Source organism: Zootoca vivipara, chromosome 1 (assembly GCF_965207765.1).
Source record: "Zootoca vivipara chromosome 1, rZooViv2.hap1.1, whole genome shotgun sequence".
Classification (NCBI taxonomy): domain Eukaryota; kingdom Metazoa; phylum Chordata; class Lepidosauria; order Squamata; family Lacertidae; genus Zootoca; species Zootoca vivipara.
Window position 1 is genome coordinate 82,875,633 of NC_142582.1, and position 23,608 is coordinate 82,899,240.

Sequence of the window (23,608 nt, forward strand, 5' to 3'; positions counted from 1 at the left end):
TGGAGGCAGTGAGAGATTTTACTTTCTTGGGCTCCTTGATCACTGCAGATGGTGACAGCAGTCACGAAATTAAAAGACGCCTGCTTCTTGGGAGAAAAGCAATGACAAACCTAGACAGCATCTTAAAAAGCAGAGACATCACCTTGCCGACAAAGGTCCGTATAGTTAAAGCTATGGTTTTCCCAGTAGTGATGTATGGAAGTGAGAGTTGGACCATAAAGAAGGCTGATCGCCGAAGAATTGATGCTTTTGAATTATGGTGCTGGAGGAGACTCTTGAGAGTCCCATGGACTGCAAGAAGATCAAACCTATCCATTCTTAAGGAAATCAGCCCTGAGTGCTCCCTGGAAGGACAGATCGTGAAGCTGAGGCTCCAATACTTTGGCCACCTCATGAGAAGAGAAGAATCCTTGGAAAAGACCCTGATGTTGGGAAAGATTGAGGGCACTAGGAGAAGGGGACGACAGAGGACAAGATGGTTGGACAGTGTTCTCGAAGCTACGAACATGAGTTTGACCAAACTGCGGGAGGCAGTGCAAGACAGGAGTGCCTGGCGTGCTCTGGTCCATGGGGTCACGAAGAGTCGGACACGACTAAACGACTAAACAACAACAAAAGGTTAGAGCAAACTATTTAGGATCTGTGAAATCATTGCCTAGCCAAAGAGTTACATGCTTCATTTAAGTCTGGGACAGATCTGGGTTACATGTCAGACTTTAAATTCTCAGAAATGGGGAGCAACTAGGAGCAAGCCATAGCACCAGAGAGGGACTCAGTCTTGGAACTTCTATCAGTTGATCTCTTGGCCTATCAGCCTAATTTTTGTGTTCAGCCTTCCCTCTCTCTCACCTCCTGCCTGGTGTACTCTGTGGCTAGGAGTGCTTCTCACCAGCTTCATTTGGTTCATCAGTTCCAGCTGTTCCTGGACAGGTGCAACCTGACCACCATAGTGCATGCATTGCTAACCTCAAGGCTGAATTATGGCATTGCACTCTATTGTGGGGGTCCTGCCTTTGGGTATCATTTGGAAGCTCCAGCTGGTGCGGAATGCAGCAGCCACTGCTGATGGGGGTATTTGGCCAAGAACATGTGACACAATTGTTAAAACAGCTGCCCAGGCTGCCCATCTATCATCCTTGTATTAACCTACAAAGCCTTGAACAGCCTTAGTTCCAGGGTACCTCAGGGATTGCCTGAGCCCTTATATCCTAGCTCAGTCACTGAGATCATTTGCATCAGCATCGTTAGTTGTTTCCCAAGTTGGCAAGTCTCACTTGATAGCAAAAAGAAGTAAAGCCTTTACTGGGAGAGCACAGACAGCTCAGCTGGTTAGAGCTGAGCATGATGCTGGTAACATCAAGGTTGCAGGTTCAATCCCTGTATGGGACAGCTGCACATTCCTGCATTGCAGGGGGTTGGACTCAGGGATCCTCAGGGTCCCTCTCAACTCTACAATTCTCTAATTCTATGTCTAGTGTCCTCAGCCCAGTATTGTGGAAAACTCTGCTGACAGAGATTCAGCAGGTGCCTTTAGTGTAAAAGTTAAAACCCCTGCTGAAAACTTTTCTATTCCGCCCATGCAGGCGATTAAGAATACATCTTTCCACAACGGTTAATTGATGTTTGTTTTTAACCTTTCTAATATGTTTACTGTGTGGTTTTAAGTTTGTTTATTATAAACTGCTCAGGAATATTTTGATGAAATATTTATAGAAATAAATACATATGTAACTCCATGTGCCTCATAAGTTTTGGCAGGCCCGTCCTAGCCATAGAGGCTAGTGGCGCGGAGAACCACGGCGCTGGGTGCTGGAGGGCACTGGAAGGGCGCCAAGTGAGCGCAGGGTTCCGGCGATCTGGCCAGGACTGCGCTCCTTCTCTGAGAACTCCGCACTGCACCTCCTTCTCGTTTCCCCAGCGCTGGGTTCCGCTCAGTTGAGCTTCGCCACCAGTGCGCGCACAGCGCCCAAGCAGCTCTTGCTGGTCCTGCGGTGCGCGCGCTGGTGGCGAAGCTTGACTGAGCGGAACCCAGCGCTGGGGAAACGAGAAGGAGGCGCAGCGTGGAGTCCTCGGAGGTAGCCTCCCGCTGCTGCCGCGGTCCGCTTGGCACTCCCGGGCCCTTGGAGAGGCTCTGGAGGGGGGCGCTGGAGGGACCTAGCGCCAGGGCGCTGGATGGGCTTAAGAGGGCCCTGAGTTTTGGAGAACACCACAAAAGCTTTGCTTTTGTGACATTTTGGCTGGTTCCAATAAAGGTGTTGCCCAACTGTGGATTTTAGCATAAAGAAGTGCAGATCCAGGTACTGGTGACTAATCTGGAGTGCCAAGTCTGGTGTATAATGTGGGATATTTACAATGCAGTCAAACCAGCAATGCATGGTTGCTGGACAGGCACATGGCAGGATCTGAAGCTCAGAGTTTTCCTGTAAGTTTGCTACTGCCTGTGTTGCTCTTTCCCCTCCCTCCCTTAGCAGCCTTTACCAGCTCCTCTGGCAGTTCCTTTCTTTCAGCTGTGCCCTTGGATTTTTGCGGGTCAGTCACTCACGCTGGACAGTTTGTTCCGGCACGCGCTGCCCTCCTTTAAAATCCGCAGGCAATGCCCGGGGGAATCAGCAAAAGAAACCTCTCCTGCCGCCCTAGCCCCAGTGTCACCAGCTCGGGTGTGGAAGGGGCTTGCATAGCAGGCAAGGGAGCCAAGGCAAGCCACAAGGGGGCATGTGCTGTTCTAATTCATAAAATGTGCATTCATTGACAAAAAGAGAGAAACCCATCGCTGAACACTTGGTGAATGGTGTGTGTACAAGTTAATGCTGCGGCAGCCTAGACTCTCGCAAGTGATAGCTGGGGGGCTGGGGCTGGGTGAAAAACAAGAGTGAAATGTCTCAACAAATGAAACTAATCTGTAACAATGTTACGAGAGATATTGCACATATTTCTGTAAACCAAGAAAATCCTTAATATAAAAAATAAAAAATAAAAGGCGCTCTCAGGCAAGCAAAAAAAGAGAGAGAGAAAGGGAAGGGAGGGAGGGAGACGGAAACTAGCTTGCAAATGAGAAACGGAGAGCTTAAGATGGCAAAGCCTGGCAGATTAGGGTCTGAGAGTGTACCTTGGGCTTTGAGGGATATGATGGTGTTAGTGATTTAGTAGTACGGTAGTATTGTTGTTGTTGTTGTTGTTGTTTAGTCGTTTAGTCGTGTCCGACTCTTCATGACCCCATGGACCAGAGCAGCCAGGCACTCCTGTCTTCCACTTCCTCCTGCAGTTTGGTCAGACTCATGTTTGTAGCTTCGAGAACACTGTCCAACCATCTCGTCCTCTGTCATCCCCTTCTCCTACTGCCCTCAGTCTTTCCCAACATCAGGGTCTTTTCCAGGGAGTCTTCTCTTCTCATGAGGTGGCCAAAGTATTGGAGCCTCAGCTTCACGATCTCTCCTTCCAGTGAGCACTCAGGGCTGATTTCCTTCAGAATGGATAGGTTTGATCTTCTTGCAGTCCATGGGACTCTCAAGAGTCTCCTCCAGCACCATAATTCAAAAGCATCAATTCTTCGGCGATCAGCCTTCTTTATGGTCCAGCTCTCACTTCCATACATCACTACTGGGAAAACCATAGCTTTAACTATACGGACCTTTGTCAGCAAGGTGATGTCTCTACTTTTTAAGATGCTGTCTAGGTTTGTCATTGCTTTTCTCCCAAGAAGCAGGCGTCTTTTAATTTCGTGACTGCTGTCACCATCTGCAGTGATCAAGGAGCCCAAGAAAGTAAAATCTCTCAATGCCTCCATTTCTTCCCCTTCTATTTGCCAGGAGGTGATGGGACCAGTGGCCATGATCTTGGTTTTTTTGATGTTGAGCTTCAGACCATATTTTGCACTCTCCTCTTTCACCCTCATTAAAAGGTTCTTTAATTCCTCCTCACTTTCTACCATCAAGGTTGTGTCATCTGCATATCTGAGGCTGTTGATATTTCTTCTGGCAATCTTAATTCCAGTTTGGGATTCATCTAGTTCAGCCTTTCGCATGATGAATTCTGAGTATAAGTTAAATAAGCAGGGAGATAATATACAACCTTGTCATACTCCTTTCCCAATTTTGAACCAATCAGTTGTTCCATATCCAGTTCTAACTGTAGCTTCTTGTCCCACATAGAGATTTCTTAGGAGACAGATGAGGTGATCAGGCACTCCCATTTCTTTAAGAACTTGCCATAGTTTGCTGTGGTCGACACAGTCAAAGTCTTTTGCATAGTCAATGAAGCAGAAGTAGATGTTTTTCTGGAAAAGGTAGGTTTATACTGGACCATAATAATAATAATAATAATAATAATAATAATAATAATAATAATAATAATAATAATATATTTTAACTAAAATACAATATTGAACATCTCCCACTGCATTGGTAAAAGTAGGCTCAGATCCACACATTTTGATGGAATCCCATGTCTGAGCTGTTGCCCAGGCAGCTCAGGCTTAACAATTGGAGAAAACAAAGAAACAAGAAAGGAAGGAAGCTCAGATGCTCTTGCTGATTACCAGCTGAAAGGCACCTGAGAATAATGGGCCAAGAAAAAGGTCACAGTGTATAGAGACATTGCCTGTTGCTGCTCTTTTTTTATGGCACGGAAGGTAGGTGGGAGCTTGAAACCAAATTTCACTTAAATCTAAACAAGAATGCCATTTCAAAATGAAATGTCATATGTTAAATCAAAACTAGAATTTTCCATTAAACCTGGAAAAGCCCAGGGGAAAAAAGAACACTCTCTCGATTGTATGGTTGATGACACCAATTTGAAGTCATGGTAGTTCAAATTTAAGCTGGGTAACATTTAAAAGACTAGTAGCCTCACAAGTATCAGGGGAAGAATGCTCTGCACAGGATTTCAGCATTAGGACTCTTTTTAAAGGTGGTATGAATTATCAGTGTGCTGCATTAGATATGTGCTTTATTATATGTGTTTGTGTTGCATTTGTGTTGCATGTGTTGCCCTCTCTATTTGAATTAGGTGGCAGAGTTACGAAATGCTAGTCCAGGCCAATCTAAGATATGTATCCAACTGACAAACATGCTTTGCACCTTCTCCCTTTCATCCAGTCATGGAATAGTCTCCCCAGAGACACTCACCAGACACTTTCAAAACTATTCTTTTTACTTTTGGCAGGTTGTAATTTTGTATAGTGTTGTTCTACCTGTATCTGCTGTATCATTGTTTTCTTTAAGGCTACAGTATTTTGTTTTGATGTTTTAACTGATTTTCAATTACTTGCATTTTTATGTGCTCGATGCTGATTATCTATATGAATAGAAAGAAATGACATTGATTTTATAAATACCTTCATTAGTAAAAATATTTATTTCTCACCTTTGTGTATTAAAAAAAACTGCCCTGCAGATGTTTTTAACTGCAGTTCAGTCATGCTCAAGTCACAAATGCTCAAGGTGGCTTGCAACCAAGTATAAGATAAATAAAAAACATCTCATAAAATGTCATGAAGGTTAAAAAATAGAAGCACGGCATAAAACAATATAAATATGTTTTCTAATGAGTCGGTAAAAATGTTTCAAAAGAGTAGGAAGTCAGCCGAAAGGACAAAAGATGGTGGGAAAACATCAGGAAAGGGCAAGGCGAGTTTCTCTAGACAGGGAGTCCCAAAACAAGGCAAACAAATATGTTTTATCGTCTGGGCAGATATGGTCTGATTGTTCCATCTATTTCCCTCTTCAAATTAGATCTGCATGCTAGGAATCCAATCCTAACTGAGGTTGCAGCTTCCAGGACTTTTTAGTTTAGAGAAAAGGCGAGTAAAAGGCGACATGATAGAAATTTATAAAATTATGCATGGCACTGGGAGAGTGGATAAAGAAAAGTGTGTGGATGAAGAAGAGTCTTTCTCCCTCTATATTCACACTATAACTTGTGGACATCCAATGAAACTGAATGTTGGAAGATTCAGAACAGATAAAAGAAAGTTACTATTTTTCTGTGTACAAGACACCCCCATGTATAAGACACCCCCTATCTTTTTAAACCCAAAATCAAGAATTTAAATTGTTTAGCTTTTGGGGGGAGGTGTCACTTCTGCCAATCGCTCACCCGCCTGCCCACCACTGCCGATCGCATGCCACAGCCACTGCCAATCGCACACCTCGCCGCAGCCGCCAATTGTCTGCCCGCTCGCTGCCACCAGCTGCCCACCTGCCCACTTGCCGCAGCCGCCAAATGCCTGCCCGCCTCGCCACAGCCACCAATTGCACGCTCTATTGCCGCAGCCACCGCTAATCGCCAGCAGGCTTTGCCGCAGCCACCAATCACCCGCCCAATTGCAGCTGCTAATCTCCTGCTTGCTGCTGCCATTAATCGCACGTTCCCCCCCTCTGCATTCACTATCCATGTATAAGACGACACCCAATTCCCCCCCCCTTTTTTTAAAGCAAAAAGCATCGTCTTATACATGGAAAAATATGGTACTTCTTCATATGCAGCAAGCTATGGAACTTGCCCCCATAGGAGGCCTAGATGGCTTTAAAAGAAGATTTGAGAAATTTATAGAAGAGAGGGCTATTGATGGCTACTATCCATGATGGCTATGCTCCACCTCCACAGCTGGAGGCAGTAACGCTTCTGAATACCAGTTGCTGGAAGCCACAAAAAGGAAGAGTGTTCTTGTTGTCCTGCCTGGTTAGCAACTGTGAGAACAGAATGCTGAACTAGATGGCCACTGGTCGGATTCAGCAGATTCTTCTTATGCTTTTATGAGGTTGTGGGTGGTCGAGTGAAGTGGCAGGCAGTCTGCCTTTTCCCAAGCTCTGCTGGTTTGCCCTGGGTGGGGTAGGAAGTGTGTGGTTGTGGTGTGTTTCTTCTCACTAATCCTGTCCAGTCCACCTGTTGTGACGTGGGGTTTGTGATTTCAGCTCTCTTGACATAATATGCTGGAGACAGTTCTCTAGTAACACTTCTTTATTAAAGCAAATAAGACTAACCTCTGAGGAGAGGAAAGCTACATTTATAGGGGCGGGGGGACTAGCTAGAAAGGGATACCTTTTGAAGGGAACAATATCAGGCAATCACAGTGCTGCCTTTTGTAGGAAACCAATAAGACAGAGGATCCAAATACAGCAGCTTAAATGAACCAATAATAGCTGTACCTTCTGGAACCAAAAGGCAGTTACTTTACCTTAATGCAAATACAGACAATAGTAATACAGATATAAAATCCTTTGACTCAATACACAACACCACCCAACCCACTTTCAAATCAATCCGGGGCATAGCTGCCAAGTCTCCCGTATTCCCCGGGAAACCCAGCCGAAAAAACAATTTTTTTTGTCGTCGTCCCCCCCCGGTTTATTCTGGTGCGGTGGCCATTTTGGAACTGGGAGGAGCATGCTCAGAAGCGACTTTTGATGCTGCTTTGCCCAATTCCAAAATGGCTGCAGCGCGACTTCTGGTGCGGCGGCCATTTTGGAACAGGGCAGAGCAGTATCAAAAGTAGCTTCTGAGCATGCTCCGCCCAGTTCCAAAATGGTGGCAGCGCTACTTCCGGTCTGCTACTTCCGGTCCAGTCCCTTATTTCTCAGGCTGGAACTTGGCAGCTATGATCCAGGGTGCAGAAATGGCTAGGCAGTTGTAAGCAAGGGACTCAATTCTAGGGCCTTTTAGGAAAATGGAGGGGGTTTGAATGCAGCAGATCTCAGGTCACCACTATGCCTTCTCCTTACTCCTGGTGTAACTCCAGGTTCTGTTGCTAGAAACTCTGCCAGTAGAAGATCTATGCCTGCAGAGCTTCCCATGGGCATATTGAAAGGTGCAGAGGGTGGCAACACGAGAACGGGCCTTCTCTGCAGTGGCTCCCTGTCTGTGGAGTGCTCTCCCCAGGAAAGTTTGCTTGGTGCCTTCATTATACACCTTTAGGCGGCAAGCAAAAACATTCCTTTTTAACTAGGCCTTTGGTTGATCCGATTTACATCCTATGCCCTTTAAAAATGTGTTTTTGGGGGGCTATTGGGTTGTTGTTTTTATTTTTATTAGGTATTTTGTGGTTTTATATCTTGATTTTATTCTGTGAACTGCCCTGAGAACCCCCAGGTATAGGGTGGTATATAAATTCTAATAATAATAATAATAATAGGGACTTCCTTGGCAGATGTGGCACCACTTCCGGCAGAGCTCCTTTTATGCAGCAGGGAGACTCATCCACCCCATCCTAACCTCATCCAGCCAGCAGATCAGGGAATTAGAATTGCTCTGTCTACCTTTAGCCTTATATGAAATATTGTCAAAAGCTTTGATTAATTAAAGAAACAAAAGAGCTACCTGACTACAAAATCAGAGAATATATCCATTTGTTTATGCTGCATTCCATCTGCATTAACTCAACACATCAAATATTAGATTTATAACTACAAGTGATTATATTTTGCTGGACATAATTTATTTAATCATTTATAGTATTTATATATCATTGGATAACAAAGGTTATCTGGGTAGATTGCAAATAATATTTTTTTATATAAAAAAATCAGAATAGAGTACAAGGACATAAACACAAGAGTCCTTTTAAAGTTATCACCTAGCTAACTAACTAACAACTGACTGCCATTTTAAGTACCTGACATCTGCTCACCTGAGACAGCTGCCCCATTTTAGCTGATTCTAGGGATATGATGACCGCCTGAAGACATCTTTCTCCTTGTTTAAGATTACACCTTTTGCCTTGGGCTATTCAAAACTTTTGGCCCAGAGTCATATAATCATCAATGCAAAGGACAGTGAAGTTGAAACGTCCCTGTATTTAATAAGAAGAGGATGCATTGAAGTCCCAAGAGCTCTTATTTAAAGTCTTTACCTTCTGCAAAATCCTGACAGCAAACTCTGAGTTTAGGTGCCAGCATGAAACATAGCTGTCAAGTTTTCCCTTTTCTCGTGAGGAAGCGTATTCAGCATAAGGGAATTTCCCTTAAAAAAAAGGGAGAACTTGACAGCTATGGCATGAAAACTAATCTGCCTATTCCTATAGTCCAAGGATGGAATGAGTGAGAATTTAAGAAGGGGATTGGTATTCAGCTTCTGGCCCATGACAATTGCATAAGGAAAAAGCTCAGGAACTTGCACTGTGGTTACTTGTCTGGGATTTTTTCCTTGAAGTCATTCTTCCTTATAAGTAACTTCAGTGGAAACCTTCTTGCAGGAAGAACACTGCCTTGGACATTTGTTCAACAGCAACAACATTGCATTGGCATAGTTTGATGTATCTGGGGGTCCTTAAGAGAGTCCTCTTCCCTCTCTGGCAGTCACTAAACTGCTTTGAAACTTTTTTTCCTTTAAAATATAAAGCCAAGGTTTGGATGTGAAGTGAGATAATATAGTCTGTACAGAATCCCCTTGTATCCAAACTACACATGTGGCACATTAACAAAATATGCAGAACATGTAATTGCAGTGAAATAAATGATAAAATGTTGCTTCTGGCTTCTAAACTTCCCCTGCTTTTTCCCCTAAAAAAAGAGAACAGGTATGTAGCTTCTCTTACTTGCTGCAGGCTTAGACCAGCCTAAAATCAACAGCATTTCTTTCTTCCCTCCTGGAAGATGACTACCATGGACTTCAGGTAGCTTCTAACTCCAGCTGAAGACTTCAGAGGACATTGCTGAGCTATGTACTTATAGGTCTTTGTCTATGAAACTGACACAATGGCCTACACAGCATCAGGATGTTGGCAGGTTGAAACAAGAGTCACAAAGGCCAATTTTGGTTGCTCAAGGGTGAGGAAGGAATGCAGGATGCAGAAAAGAGCACTAAGGTCTGGGGGTGCAACAGAAGGTCAATTCAAACGTTTTATGCATTTTCTACAATATAGCCCTAACCTTCCCAACTTTCGGTGACACACAGAAAGATAAACATTATACAGTCATACCTCAGAAGTCGAACGGAATCTGTTCTGGAAGTTTGACTTCCAAAATGTTCAGAAACTAAGGCGCGGCTTCATATTGGCAGCAGGAAGCTCTTGCAGCCAATTGGAAGCTGCGGAAGCCGTATCAGATTTTCAGGTTCCAAAGAACATTCACATACCGGAACACTCACTTCCGGGTTTGCGGCGTTCTGGAGCCAAAACGTTTGAGTCGCACGGCATTCATCAACCAAGGTACGACTGTAATAAATTAAAACAAGCAATTAAACTGCGATTACAGGATAAAGTGAAATTTCTGTGTAAAGTCAATTCAGCAACTCAGGGCACCTCCAGATTGTCACTATTTTCAGGTAGGATTCACAATTACAGTTGATTGGGAGGTCTTGCACAACCAACCAACTTGCCCACAAGAGTGGATGTGAGATCAGGCAGCATCCTCTCCAAAATACCAAGGTGTGACCAGAAGTGAGCCAGTCAGACAAGAAATAATGTTACAAAGAGGACGTGCTGAGGATGTGCTACGGAGCTGCTCAGCCCAACAAAGAATATAGGTGGGTCGATAGAGACACTTCATGTGGGCCCCAGACACTGAGAAAGAGAAGGAGAGACAGAAGTTGATGAACTAACATACAGAAAAGGGAGCAGGAGTGAAAGAGGCAGAGAGAGTCAATATAAATGCAAGTCCATGAGAGATGAAGAGAGTGAAAGAGATTGTGTGTGTGAAGGCAGGATAGGAGCCTGGCATGAAGAAGAGAATGAAGATATGACAGTGAATGGAATGGAGGACAGAAAGGGCATGAGGATGTGTGAGTTGAGCATGAACAGAGGAGGACAAAGGAACAAGCAGAGAGCCAAGTAAAAGGTAAAGGTAAAGGGACCCCTGACCATTAGGTCCAGTCGTGACCGACTCTGGGGTTGCGGCACTCATCTTGCTTTATTGGCCGAAGGAGCCGGCCGGCATACAGCTTCCAGGTCATGTGGCCAGCATGACAAAGCCACTTCTGGAGAACCAGAGCAGCACACGGAAACACCGTTTACCTTCCTGCCGGAGAGGTACCTATTTATCTACTTGCACTTTGAGGTGCTTTTGAACTGCTAGGTTGGCAGGAGCTGGGTCCAAGCAACGGGAGCTCACCCCGAGGTAGTAGACAGAAAAAGAATCTGCAACAAGAGATAGGAGTAAGAAAAGCATCACCTGTGCTGAATTAAGAGACAAGAGATTCAAGCTGAAGAAAAGGGGACAGCAAGGATGACCAAAGAGGAAGACGGCAGTGTGTATGGAGGACTTGGGCTGCCCAGACAACAAGACACCACTCTTGGCCTTGCTGGTGTGGTCCAAAGGAAAGAAAGCAATACATTTGGCTCCACTCCGAATTTGTGTAGGTGTTACTCTTTAGCCTTCCTGAAAGAAACATAAGAGATACGCTGGAGCTCTGAAGGCACCTGGAACCAGAGGAGCCAACTCCTAGGAGCTGTGGGGGCTTCACTTCCCCCTAAAATATTTGAGGAGGCAACCCCCCCCTTCAAGTTGATGGGCATTGCCATTCAAATGGTGTGTGTGCACTGAGTTATGTGATCAATTATGTAGGGGGGCTTACCCCCCAAAAAATATTTTATTTAAGTTGGCATTCCTGTTTGGAACCCACCAGGAAGTAAGACATTGGACTTTTTTGTGATAAGGGAAATGACAGGGAAAGTGTGGAAAGTGTGAGGTAACCCTGGCTTGATGCAATGTCATCTAACCTGCCCAAAGACAAATCAAAGTGAATCATATATGTAGCTAATATTATATGATCTCCTTGCAAACTCATCAGGATGAATGCTCAACAAGCAACATTGTCACCTCATTGCCACCAACCCTTGAATAGTGAGCAGGTTGGTCCAAAGTGATCCATGCGTGGCATCAAAAGAGTCTGAGATGACATGCCTAGCTCAATTGCAGGGTTAACTTAGCAGATTCTGTTAAGAAGCACTTTTTTCTTTGACTTTCTTCTCCTTCTTCTTCTTCTTCTTCTTCTTCTTCTTCTTCTTCTTCTTCTTCTTCTTCTTCTTCTTCTTCTTCCTCCTAGATTTGAATCCCTGACATCTCCAGGTAGAACTGGGAGAGACACCTGTCTGAAATCTAGCCACAAGACCCACTGCCAGTCATTGTGGACAATACTGAGCAAGATGGATCATTGGCCTGTCTCATTATAAGGCAGCTGCCTAAATTCCTATGTACATGCTTACTTTGGGTTCAGAGACATCCTAGTACATTCAGAGACATCCTAGTACATCCAGAGACTATAGACTTGTTATGCCACCTCATTGCAGTAAATTTTGAAATGTTTTGCTAATAACAAGGGCAAGAGTAACCAGTTACAATATGAGATAGAAGTCTAGCTTAAAGAAAACACCACCATAGACTATACATTTTCAAAGGTCCAGCATTTGCTACTAGAAAATGGGGCAACATTAGTCACATTCATGGACTTTCCCCATGTGACCTGAGCTTTCTAATATTGCTTTGTGGTATGGAAGGAGAAACAAACAAATGAGCGTCAAATGTCATTCCTGCTTTGATCTACCAAATCCTTAGGCAGAGCTGCTGCATGGTATGGCGGGTCCCATTTTCTCTGTAGTTTGTGGCAAGGCAAGAAGTTTGGAGTTAATGTTCTGATATATCTGTGACCCACAACATAGTGACTGTGGGCATCTGCCAAGGTTCCCTGTCCATCCCCATTTTTATTTTTATTTAAGTTGGGGGTTTTGGTTTTGTTTGGTGCTGTGATGTCTATCTGGCAAGTTGCCTGCTTTTTTGTATTAGAATATTTGTTCTGCAATTTGTGTAGGCATCTTGGCTGTTTGGAGGGAGGGGTTCTGAGTATTTCCAGCTTTCCTTCTGTGAAATGGGTATCCTGTGCTGCCTATAAAAGGTTGGGGACCCCTGTGAAACACAACAGGATACAACAGCTTTTGCCATCTTTTGCCATCAGCTCCACCATACATGCTGCAGCTCTTGAGAGTTGTTGTTCCAGGCATCTGAAGGGCACCACCTTGGAAAAGGTTGCAGTATATGGTTCAATACAATACAGTCACTACAGCCTGTTTCTTGAAAGACGTGGTGCAGCCCATAACAGAAGGAAAATGTTGCTCATTGGGTCTGGTTAAAGGCAATTTCTCTGCTATATATCTTCCTTTCACCACTGGTAAAGACCACATAGGCTGGTGAGAGCTGGTGTAGAAAATCAGGAAGCCCCATTTAGCATTTCACCCCTGCCATGAATTCAATTGCTGGCTTTAGGCAAGCCACTCTGCCAGCCTCAGTTCCCCCCACCCCGCTTTACAATATGCTAAATGACAATATGGAAGTCACATGAGGTGGAAGGGGTGGTGGGGATGGGGTGGAGGTGTTATTTTTGCATGTGTGCTTCCATTTTTTTCTGTTCGTTTTCCGTGATTATTTTGTATTTGGAGGAAATTCTATTTTTTCCATTTCTTTGCTTTTGATTTCTGTTGGACTTTTGTTTATGTCAGAAAATATGTTCTGAGTTGTTTGATTAGTTCTGTTTGATTTGTAATTTGTAATTTCAATAAAGTTTCTTTTTTAAAAAAGACAATACAGTACTTTACAGAACTGTTGTAAGGACTGCAACTGCATAATGCATATGATGCACTATATAAAAACATCACTCTTTTTTTCTCCAATGAAATGAACATGACTCCCCATTCCCCCACTTTTGCATTGCAATTAACTGGTGTTCCTACTGCCAACTTAGACACTGATTTAGCCTTCGGTTTTGCCCCCTCCCTATTTCAGGCTATGTGGCTTTTTTAAAAAATGGTTAGAGAGTTGCTTATACATTGAGCTATGTAAATAAATGTTAATATGGCAACAAATTATTTTTATTTAATCAATATTATTGATTAAATAATTGGGGAAAGTGGTCCAAAGAAGCGGGGTAGGGTGGGGGTAATAATAATAATAATAATAATAATAATAATAATAATAATATATTATTATTATTATTATTATTATTATTATTATTATTATTATTTATACCCCGTCCTTTCCCCAGCCACTCTGGGCGGCTTCCAACAGAAAAATGAAATAAAATAATCTATTGAACATTAAAAGCCTCCCTAAACAGGGCTGTCTTCAGATGTCTTCTAAAAATCTGGTAGCTGTTTTTCTCTTTGACATCTGATGGGAGGGCGTTCCACAGGGCAGGCGCCACTACCGAGAAAACCCTCTGCCTGGTTCCCTGCAACTTGGCTTTTCGCAATGAGGGAACCGCCAGGTACTGGACCTCAGTGTCCGGGCAGAACGATGGGGTGGAGACGCCCCTTCAGGTATACTGGACCAAGGCCATTTAGGGTAGGAGAGTGGCTTCATGGATGCTGGGCAATCAGCACAAGGCAAAGCTAATTTCTATTGCAAATGGGCAGAGCCAGTTGCCCCTTGAGCTTGATCTCCAAAAGAAAATGAGAAAATGGCATATCTGAACAAAATTTAGCAAGACACTATATATGCCTGTCTGCACTCCAAAAGCAGCCCTCCCCCAACCTCTGGGAACCTAATGGGTGTCTTTATTCCACGCTTCTCCTTTATCCCACTATCCACAGCACCTGCTACCAGTATCTTGGCAACACACATTGTGACTTAAGCATCCCATCCCCCATCAATGGCACCTAACTTGACATTTGGAACGACTTCCTTATTGCCTGGAAAGGTGCGCTCTCTCTCTCTCTCTCTCTCTCTCTCTCTCTCTCTCTCTCTCTCTCTCTCTCTCTCTCTCTCTCTCTCTGTGTGTGTGTGTGTGTGTGTGTGTGTGCTTTTGCAAAACAACACGTCAAAATGAAAGGGTGGGGAGGAAACAAACACACACCCTGCAACTCACTTCCCCTTCCTCCGCTTTTCCAGGTTAAGATGAACCCCATGAAAGATCTAATAAGCAACTCGTAAACTTAAAAATCCACCAGGCTCCTCAAATTCCTCTGGGCTAGAATGTCCTTTCAATGAAATCAGCCTGCATGAAAGAGACTGCGTTACTGTTTGTGAATGTACCATCTCTGCACATTACCTACGCTCCATTGCATTGTGTTTGTATGAATGGGGGGTTACATGTGCTTGCCCACACGTCCACGTGAGGCTTGGTGGTGTGCGTGCGTGTGTGTTTCTACAAAGGAAACTGAATGGAGAGGAGGGGAGATTGAAACAAGCTGAGCTTTAAAGGAAGGATCTATTCTGAAGGATATCCTAAAATACCCCTTCCCTCCCCCGCCCTCCACCCCGGGTCGCCCTATCCTCCCAGCTAGATACCCCTGGCCAGAATCAAGATGCAGCGCAATTCATTGCCAATTCTTGCCCCACTCTGGGTGGGGGGGGGGGTCCTCGCTAGATCAATATCTTTTGCCTCTCTGATCTCCTGTGGACACCCTTCAATGGCTCATGTAAAGGCTAAAAACAGAAAGATGCTACACAAAAGATACCGCAGTCAGCTCAAGCAAGGGGTTATTTTTAGATCAGAAAAGGGAGAGGAGGGAGGGAGGGAGGGAGGGAGGAGAGGAGAGAGAGAGAGAGAGAGAGAGAGAGAGAGAGAGAGAGGCTGGTCTGGGCTTTGCAATCTAATTTGATTCCCCCCCCCTTATTTCTATCAATGGTATTTTCCGTACAATTTTATTCTTTCTTTTTTTCATTCTTTCTTTCTTTTCTACCCCCTTTTTTCTATTCCCCCTTTTTGCTCCTAAAGAGGGGGTTTGTTTTGGGGGGTTGGGGGACGAGAGAGCGCAGCAAAGCTTAGCTGAAGATTCTGGAGTTTTATAGCTCATTCCAGCTAGTGGCCTCTCTCTGCCAGTTGAATTAATTTGATACTATTTTTGAAAGTCAGTGTTTCTAAGGGAGACCTAATGACGCAATGACGTCAATGCAGGTCAATAGCACACACTGGAGGAACTGACTGTGCTATCGGGAGCCAAGGGCTGGGAGCCTTTTCCAAGACACACACACACACACATCGGCTATTGCACACACACACAATTTTGCAAATAATAATGATGATAATACTAATAATCCCCGAGTGGGGCGTTGAACGGTGTGTATTTATGCCCCCCATATAGTCATTATAAATATCCCCCCCACACACACAATTAAAAGCAATTATGCTTGCTTGCTTGCTGTTTGCAAGCACCTACACCCCCTTTTTAAAAAAATCTTTTAAAACTATGATCAGACGCACTGCAGTGCAAAAAAAACAAACAAAAACATCCCTCTTTTACCTGTCAAAGCAACGTTATTGATACACACACACACACACACACACACACACACACACACACACACACACACACACACACACACATACGGCTTGTGAATGCAATGCACACACAGCATTAGGAGCCTATAAATAGAGCTCGCGAAGGTGCGTGCATTGGCAATTTACTCCCCAAACGGTCGCGCGGGGGGGTGGGGGTTGCGGAGGAAGGGAGGGAGGCTTGCGAACGTGGGTGATGAGTTATTCTGCTCTGATCAGTTACTCAGGAGGTGCCTGGATTGGTGGTGTGGGGGTGGATGCGTGGGTGGGAGGGTGAGTGGGAGGGGGGTTTGCTTCTCTCTGTCTCCAAGTCAGGCAGAGAACACGAACTGATTTTTTTTAGGGTTGGTTTTTTTTTGCCTTTCTCCTGGAAGAGTACAGAGACACACATTTCGCGAAATCTACACAGCCTTTTGCTAGGGTGCACACACCGCTCCAAACGATGGAGTTTTTATTTATGTAATCTCCCCCCACACCCTTTTCTTCCCTTCGCAGTCCTCTCGCCAAAAAATTCCCTCGAAAACCAGCTTCTAAGGCGTGTGGGGAGGAAATCGGTTGTGTGTGGGGGCTTCCCCCCCTTTTAATCTTTTTAGGTGGGTGTTGTTGTTTCATTTGATTTCTATTTCATTGTTTTGGTGGTTGTTCTTTTCTTTGGCTTTTCCGAAATGCTTTTTGTTTTGTTTATTTTGACACCCACCCAACCCCCCTCTTTCGCACACATAAGTGGAGAAGATGTGGCAAGGTAGGTCTCTCTGCACTCTGTCTCGCTCCCTCTGTGTCTCTGTTGTGTTTGTGTGTGGTGTGTGCACTTGTGCTTTTGCTTTTTGCAAAGTTTTCTGATTTCAGTTGCCGGATGCTTTTGCAAAGAGCAGACTTTGCTGATTTGCTGTTGCTGACTGCCTTTTGGAAAGCTGCACGATGCATTGGCCAGCAAACCCTCCCTTTAGGAAAGCAACAAGGAGGGGAAAGTTCTCTAGACTGCCATGGGTTGTATTTGCAGTGTGTTTAATTGTGTTTTTTGCAAGGGGAGAAATTAAAAGTTGGGGGGGGGGAGCATGCCATCTTGGGAGGATAAAGGTGATGGATCTCCCTGCCCAATCTTTTTTTTAAAAGCCCTGACAAATTCGGGAGAGGAAATACATATATATGAATGAAGTTTCCATCCATCTGGGGCAGACCTTGCTAGTCTCAGTTTGCTATATTGGGGCAAAGAGGAGAAGTGCTTTATTAATGAATGAAATACTGATGACATAAAAAGCTGTGCAATGTTGCTGCAGAATCAGGAGAAAGGTAAGGAAGGAAAGATAATTTTGGGGCATAGAGGGATTTGCCAGCAAACTCTCAGAGGCAGAATGAGATGTGGGTCTATAGGGAGAGGAAACCAGGACTCCAAGAGTCTTCTCTGATGCAAGAGTGAGAAACTGCCACAGTCTCCAACCACCTGTAGAGGGAAATCTTTATACACAATAATTCCCCCTCCCTCGTAGCGGTGTCTACAAGAAAACGAAAGAGAGCATCCAATTCCAAACTTTGTTGGGAATGCAAGAGCCAGATTTATTCAGGGGTGTCTGCAAATTGCCCACAATCTTTTTGGCAATTCTCTGTTGGCTCACAAGAAGTCAATGGGAAACAACACACCAATCCTTTGGCACCCACTTGGGTTGTCTTCAGTGCCGTTCCTCTTGAAGAAGTGAATAGCAACAGATGTCTTGCCTGAGAAGTTCTGATTTGTCGTTCATTTCAAGGTGCTTTCAAGATAGTGGCTATTCCAAGCCTTTGCTTTTGTTCTTTGCAAAGTCAGCCCTAGAAATTAGTAGCTATCAGGACTGCAATCCTGAGCATACTTTAAACTAGGGTGCAAGTCCCACTGAACTCATCTGGCACATACTTGTGAGTTAGCATGGTTAGAGGCACACGGCACTTTATCCAGGAGAATGGGGGAGATCCTGGTTTTTTACCACCCATTTGCCCCGGGGAGAATTTGGTTCAACTCCAGGTTGATTATGAACAGGGAGTCGGGGAGGAAGAGAGAGATAGCAAGCAAGAGAGAATTTTACTGCTACTTGTGGTGTTGACGCTACAACATCTTTTAACTCAACTTACAGTGACCCTGATTCTGACAGTTGTGTGTACACTGGGAGCTGCTTCATTGGAATCCCATGTAGAACAAACTGCGGATTCAGGGACAGGAGCTGCAGAGTGGAAGGCTACCATCGCATAGTGGTAGACTGGATATTTCAGCTTATGCCTGAGAAAGATTCGGAGAGCTGGGAGTGTTAAACCTAAAGTTCATGTTTATGGCACTGTAGGATGGAAGAGCAACAGTATACAGACCTACGGTGGTGAACCCAACATTGTAATCAAAAGACCGGTGCCTCAGTCGTGTTGTGACGTCAAAGGCTATAACGTGCCTAGCTTTAGTCAAGGCTTTCAATCCTCTTTGGAGTCTTGCTATCAGGGCCGATCACATATTTCTCTTGATTTGCAATGATGCATGGACTGCGCTTTAGGTTATAAACTACCAAACACCCCTCGAGTCGCAATGGTAATATAAGTATCCTTTGGTTTCTATGCCTTATCTTATATAGCCATTTATGTCCTGAAATGGATACATGCAGGCTAAGCCACAATATCCCTCGCATCAGCAGTCAGATTCACTGTAGAACGTAACGTCTACAATAGTCTTCTTGGGCTGCTTTGAGTGGCTTAATGAATAGTGGCAAAGGGCAGAACAATGGTTGATTTCCCCCTGCTCTCCTCGTTGTTGCACCAGGTGGGTTCAGTCATTATGTGCCATAAGACTTCTTCATAAGGCTTGGTGCCACTAGTTGGACAGCTGTTGCTTGTTGATCTTCTCAGACCTACCAGACGTGGTCCACCTTCCCACCCTGCCACCTCACCTGGGGACTTCAAATTGGGGGAAAACAAAACCAAATCCAAGTTTACATGAAACTTCCTGATTTGTCAGTCAAATTCTGCTCTGGGCAACTCATTTTTGCCGTATCCACAGTTAGACAACTAGACGATGCTGTCTCTAGTGAGCTTTGGTTCTGCTTCTTGGGTCTCAAGCTGAATGAAACCATAATGAGTCAATGGCATAACATTTTAGGGCAGCCCTAGGTGGTGGGAGCCCTTCTTAACAGGAACAATTTGTGAGCTCTTTTCATGGACGCTCTTATTTGCAAACCTGGACACAGTTATGCCTGTATCAGTCCCATTCAACTTAATTGGGCTTACGTACAGTGGAGAATTGAAGCCTTGAAGAGGAAACTGATGCATTTGGTCCATGTTACTGACAATGAAGTGATTGACTGGTAGCCATGGAATAAACCCTGAACCAAAAGAGTATGAACATAATAAGGGACCGTTTTGCAAAGGTGGAAACATACATCACTTTAGCGCAGAAGAACAGAAATAGAGAATGGTGCTCAATCTGACCAAAAGAAGAAGAAGAAAGGAAATACATGGATTAGTAAAGGGTGCTGTGAGCACTTGAGATTTTATAAAAGAAAATGAGGTAGCTACAATGGGTCATATTGGTCGTGATGTACAGAACTCTGGCTTTTCACACACATTTGCTAAAAATAGCCGACAGAGTGGCATCTGATGGAAATACCTGCTGGCTAAACATTATTTCTATGTGTACAATTATGCATCACTGTAATATAATAAACCAATCATCTCTTCTATAGGTGAATAGTAGTTTACCTCTTTCACAACTGGTGGTGTACTGTCACAAGAAGAGCCTTTTAGAGTTTTTTTACTGCAAATTCCAAAAAGCAGAGCTTAACTCTTAAAACTTTTTCTCTTTCATGTTTGAAATATAAACATGAATAATCTAATGATAAATAACTAGGAAACTGTTACAATGCAAAGTGGATAATATAGTGAACCTTTCATTTAAACATATAATAACACCGTGTAGATATTTCAGGCTGCAACCCTACACTTACCTGAAAGTAAGCCTCATTGAACTCAGTGGGACTTAGTTCTAAGTAGGAATGCATGTTAATATATGAAAATAAAATTTTATTGTTGGCATCTGAATGTACACACCAAAGGTAGGTAACCTAACCACACATTGTTTCTACTTTCATATACCTCACCTAATGATGGCAATTACAGCTATTCCTAAGAAAATTCATTATTCAGCAATTCAGCAATTCTTCCAATACTTTATGGCTGCCAGGCCACTGTTAACTTAGAAACAAGTGATCTAAACCCACCGAGGAGCCAAAAACCCAGAAAAAGTTCTATACGCCTACTTGGGAATATGTCATCTTACTTTTCTTTGAGCCTGTTTTCGGATTTCCAGAAGCCATATGAAAGAAATGGCAGGTCTATTATGAACCACAGTCTAGCACCTACGATTTGGAACACATCTTTCTACTGTCCCACATTGGCAGGGCAGCCCTGCCTGTTCTCTGACTCTCAAGAGTTTAAGGAAAGAGGGTGTGAAAAATAAGAAGAAATGAAAAATGAAAAATATAGGATTGGATGTCCAGCACAATAAAGGATAGTGTAAAATTATAGCTGAGAACATGGCATCTGGTGGCTACCCTAGTATACAACATGGACACCCCCCCAAAAAAAAAAATTTAAGAGGAGGAGGATGTTATGCTCTCCAAGTATAACTGAACATTTTTGTTGGGGCTTGATGCTATGATAGCCAGGTAGTGCCCCTTCTAACAGCACAACACATTTTTAAAGGCCAGACCACACAATAAAACAACTACCATATTTCTATTTATGCCATGTCCAACTGATTTATGCCAACTGATGACTTCTGTCCTAACCACTGACACTCCCCTAATTTTTGGTACATCAGCATCTGCTGTTGCTGCTGCATCACTATGACTAGAAGTAGAAGCTTAAAGTTACTGCCTAGCTCACTGGAAATAACTGGTATGGTGCAGGAGCCATGCTCCCCCATCAAGGCTTTATCACCAGTTGCTGTATGTCCAATATGACACTGCCTATAAGCCACAGTGTGGCTTGGTCCTGATATTTTGCTTACTTATTATCTATAAAATTATAGGCTGCCTTTTGGGGAATAACCCACTTAATATGCCTTACATGTCATAAAAACACAATGCAGATTCTAATTACCAAGGCAGCAGTATTAACTATCATTTTAAATGCACAGGTCAGTTAAGACTGATAATAAATATCTCAGAAGAAATAAAAAGCCATGCATTCTAATATAATCCTCTGAAATAAGGCCTTGCATTTTTAAGACCATCAGCACCACTGGGCGGGCGGGAATACATAATCTGAAGGATGCTACAGATTGCCTTGGACAAGCCATCAGTGCTCAGATCTGGTTTTCCTGGTGTAAATTAGGAAAGATATGAGTTCATAGAACATGAGTTCATAGGAACATGAAATGGATTGTATACTTTTCATTGGACCAGTTAATGTTCAAATGGCTGGATGTGAGAATTGAATTTACATCAAACCTTTCAGAAATGAATATTCAAAGCAAAGTTAATACATACACTGACTAGCATGTTATATCACCAGGTTGGGGAACATTAGGCCAGTGAAACTACTAAGCCACCTTTCTTAAAACACCCATCTTCATAAAAAGAATCCTAACCCTAATAACTGCACCGATATCTACTAATTGAAGGGTCTACCAAGGGTTTTATCATAGATATCATAGATATTGTTATCCATCTAAGAAGTTTTTCTGCAGATGAAACTCATTCATTGTTTTCTGCCAGGTGGACAACCCTACTGCCATTTCCCTTTTCTCCCCAAACACACATCATTCACTACTATGACTAAAGATTTTGGTCCACGTAATACAGAATTAGATGCCTAGATTTAACTGCTGTTTTATGTCCAGGCCAATTTAGGCAACAATTCTGATAGTATGTATAAGCAGGTACATGGATTCATTGTTTCAGTGCCAGTACAAACGATGGAATCAGAGAATTGTAGAAATGGAAGGGACCCCGAGGGTTACCTAGTCCAACTCCCGGCAATGCAGAAATCTCAATGAAAGCATCCATGACAGATGGCCATCCAACCTCTGCTTAGAAGCCTCCAAGATATATCCTATCTTTCAGCACAAGGTGTCCAAGACAGCTAACAATAAAAATATACAAATAGAATATGAAAGCAAATACTGAAAAAATAATAAAAACAACAATAAACCCAAGAAAGAGCAGGTGAAAACAGCAAAGCAATTAAAAACAACCATAAAGTCTAAATTCCTATTTAACTATGAGTGACCAGCTGAAGTGTTGAAATATTTGATTGTTGGTCAAGGGCTATGTCCTGCTTAATATTTTATCAAATGCATTATGACTACTTGACTTGTAATGACAATAGATCATTCCTCTACTTGCTGTCAACAACAAAAATATGTGAAGGTTTTTGCCAGGTTTCACTTTTTAAAAAATCACCACTTATTTTCAGTCAAGAATTCCCTGACTGAAATCTATCCATAAAATCTTTTTATGGATCTTTCTTAAAAGTCTTCATTGAAGAAGAGTTTGTCTAGACTTCTCCGTTCCTCACACCCCATCACATCCTTTGTTGCCGGATATAGAAAATGGTACCAAATGCCAATATGATATGTTGGAAATGGAAAAAGAACGTTGCTCAAGAAGGCCTTAACACTTACCAAATTTCATATTTACATATACTAAAGAAGCAGTTATGTTATTCTCAGTGTCTCTACAGTACTGATAGTCAAATTTCCTGCCTTCAAGGAACCCTTTTGAAAGGAATCTTGTCATCCTCCAGATGTTGTTGTACTGCAACACCCACCATCGCTGACCATTGGCCATACTGGCTGTAGGTGATGGGAGTTCGTTTGTTTCATAAAATTCATATACCACTTGATAAAAAAATAAGCCTCAATGTGATTTGCAGAAACAAAAAATTATCACTAAAAAATTACAACCATGATTTAAAACATACAGAAAGTTTAAACCACAATAGAATAGATTAGATCAAATTAAATTTCATACCAACTTTCTAAACATCTGGGTAGGCTTGTCCAACTACATCTGGTAGACTACTAGGTCTCCACCTTTGTTCTAGAGAAATAGGCTGCAACTTCATATGCTCCAACATTTCTCTGGTGAAAATAGGGACTTCCTATTCCATAATGATGATTTTACTATTTACAGGTATATCTTACTGGGTTGCCCCAGCCACTCTGGGCAGCTTCCAACATACTCTGTATATAAAAACAGAATAAGACATTAAACATTAAAAAAACCCCACTTCCCTCTACAGGATTACCTTCAGGTGGCTCATGGGTCGGATAACTCCATACCCTCCAACATTTTTTCAATGAAATTAGGGACATCTTAAGGAAAAGTGGGACATTCTGGGACCAAATCAGAAACCGGGATGGCTTCTCTAAATCCCTGGTAAATAGGGACACTTG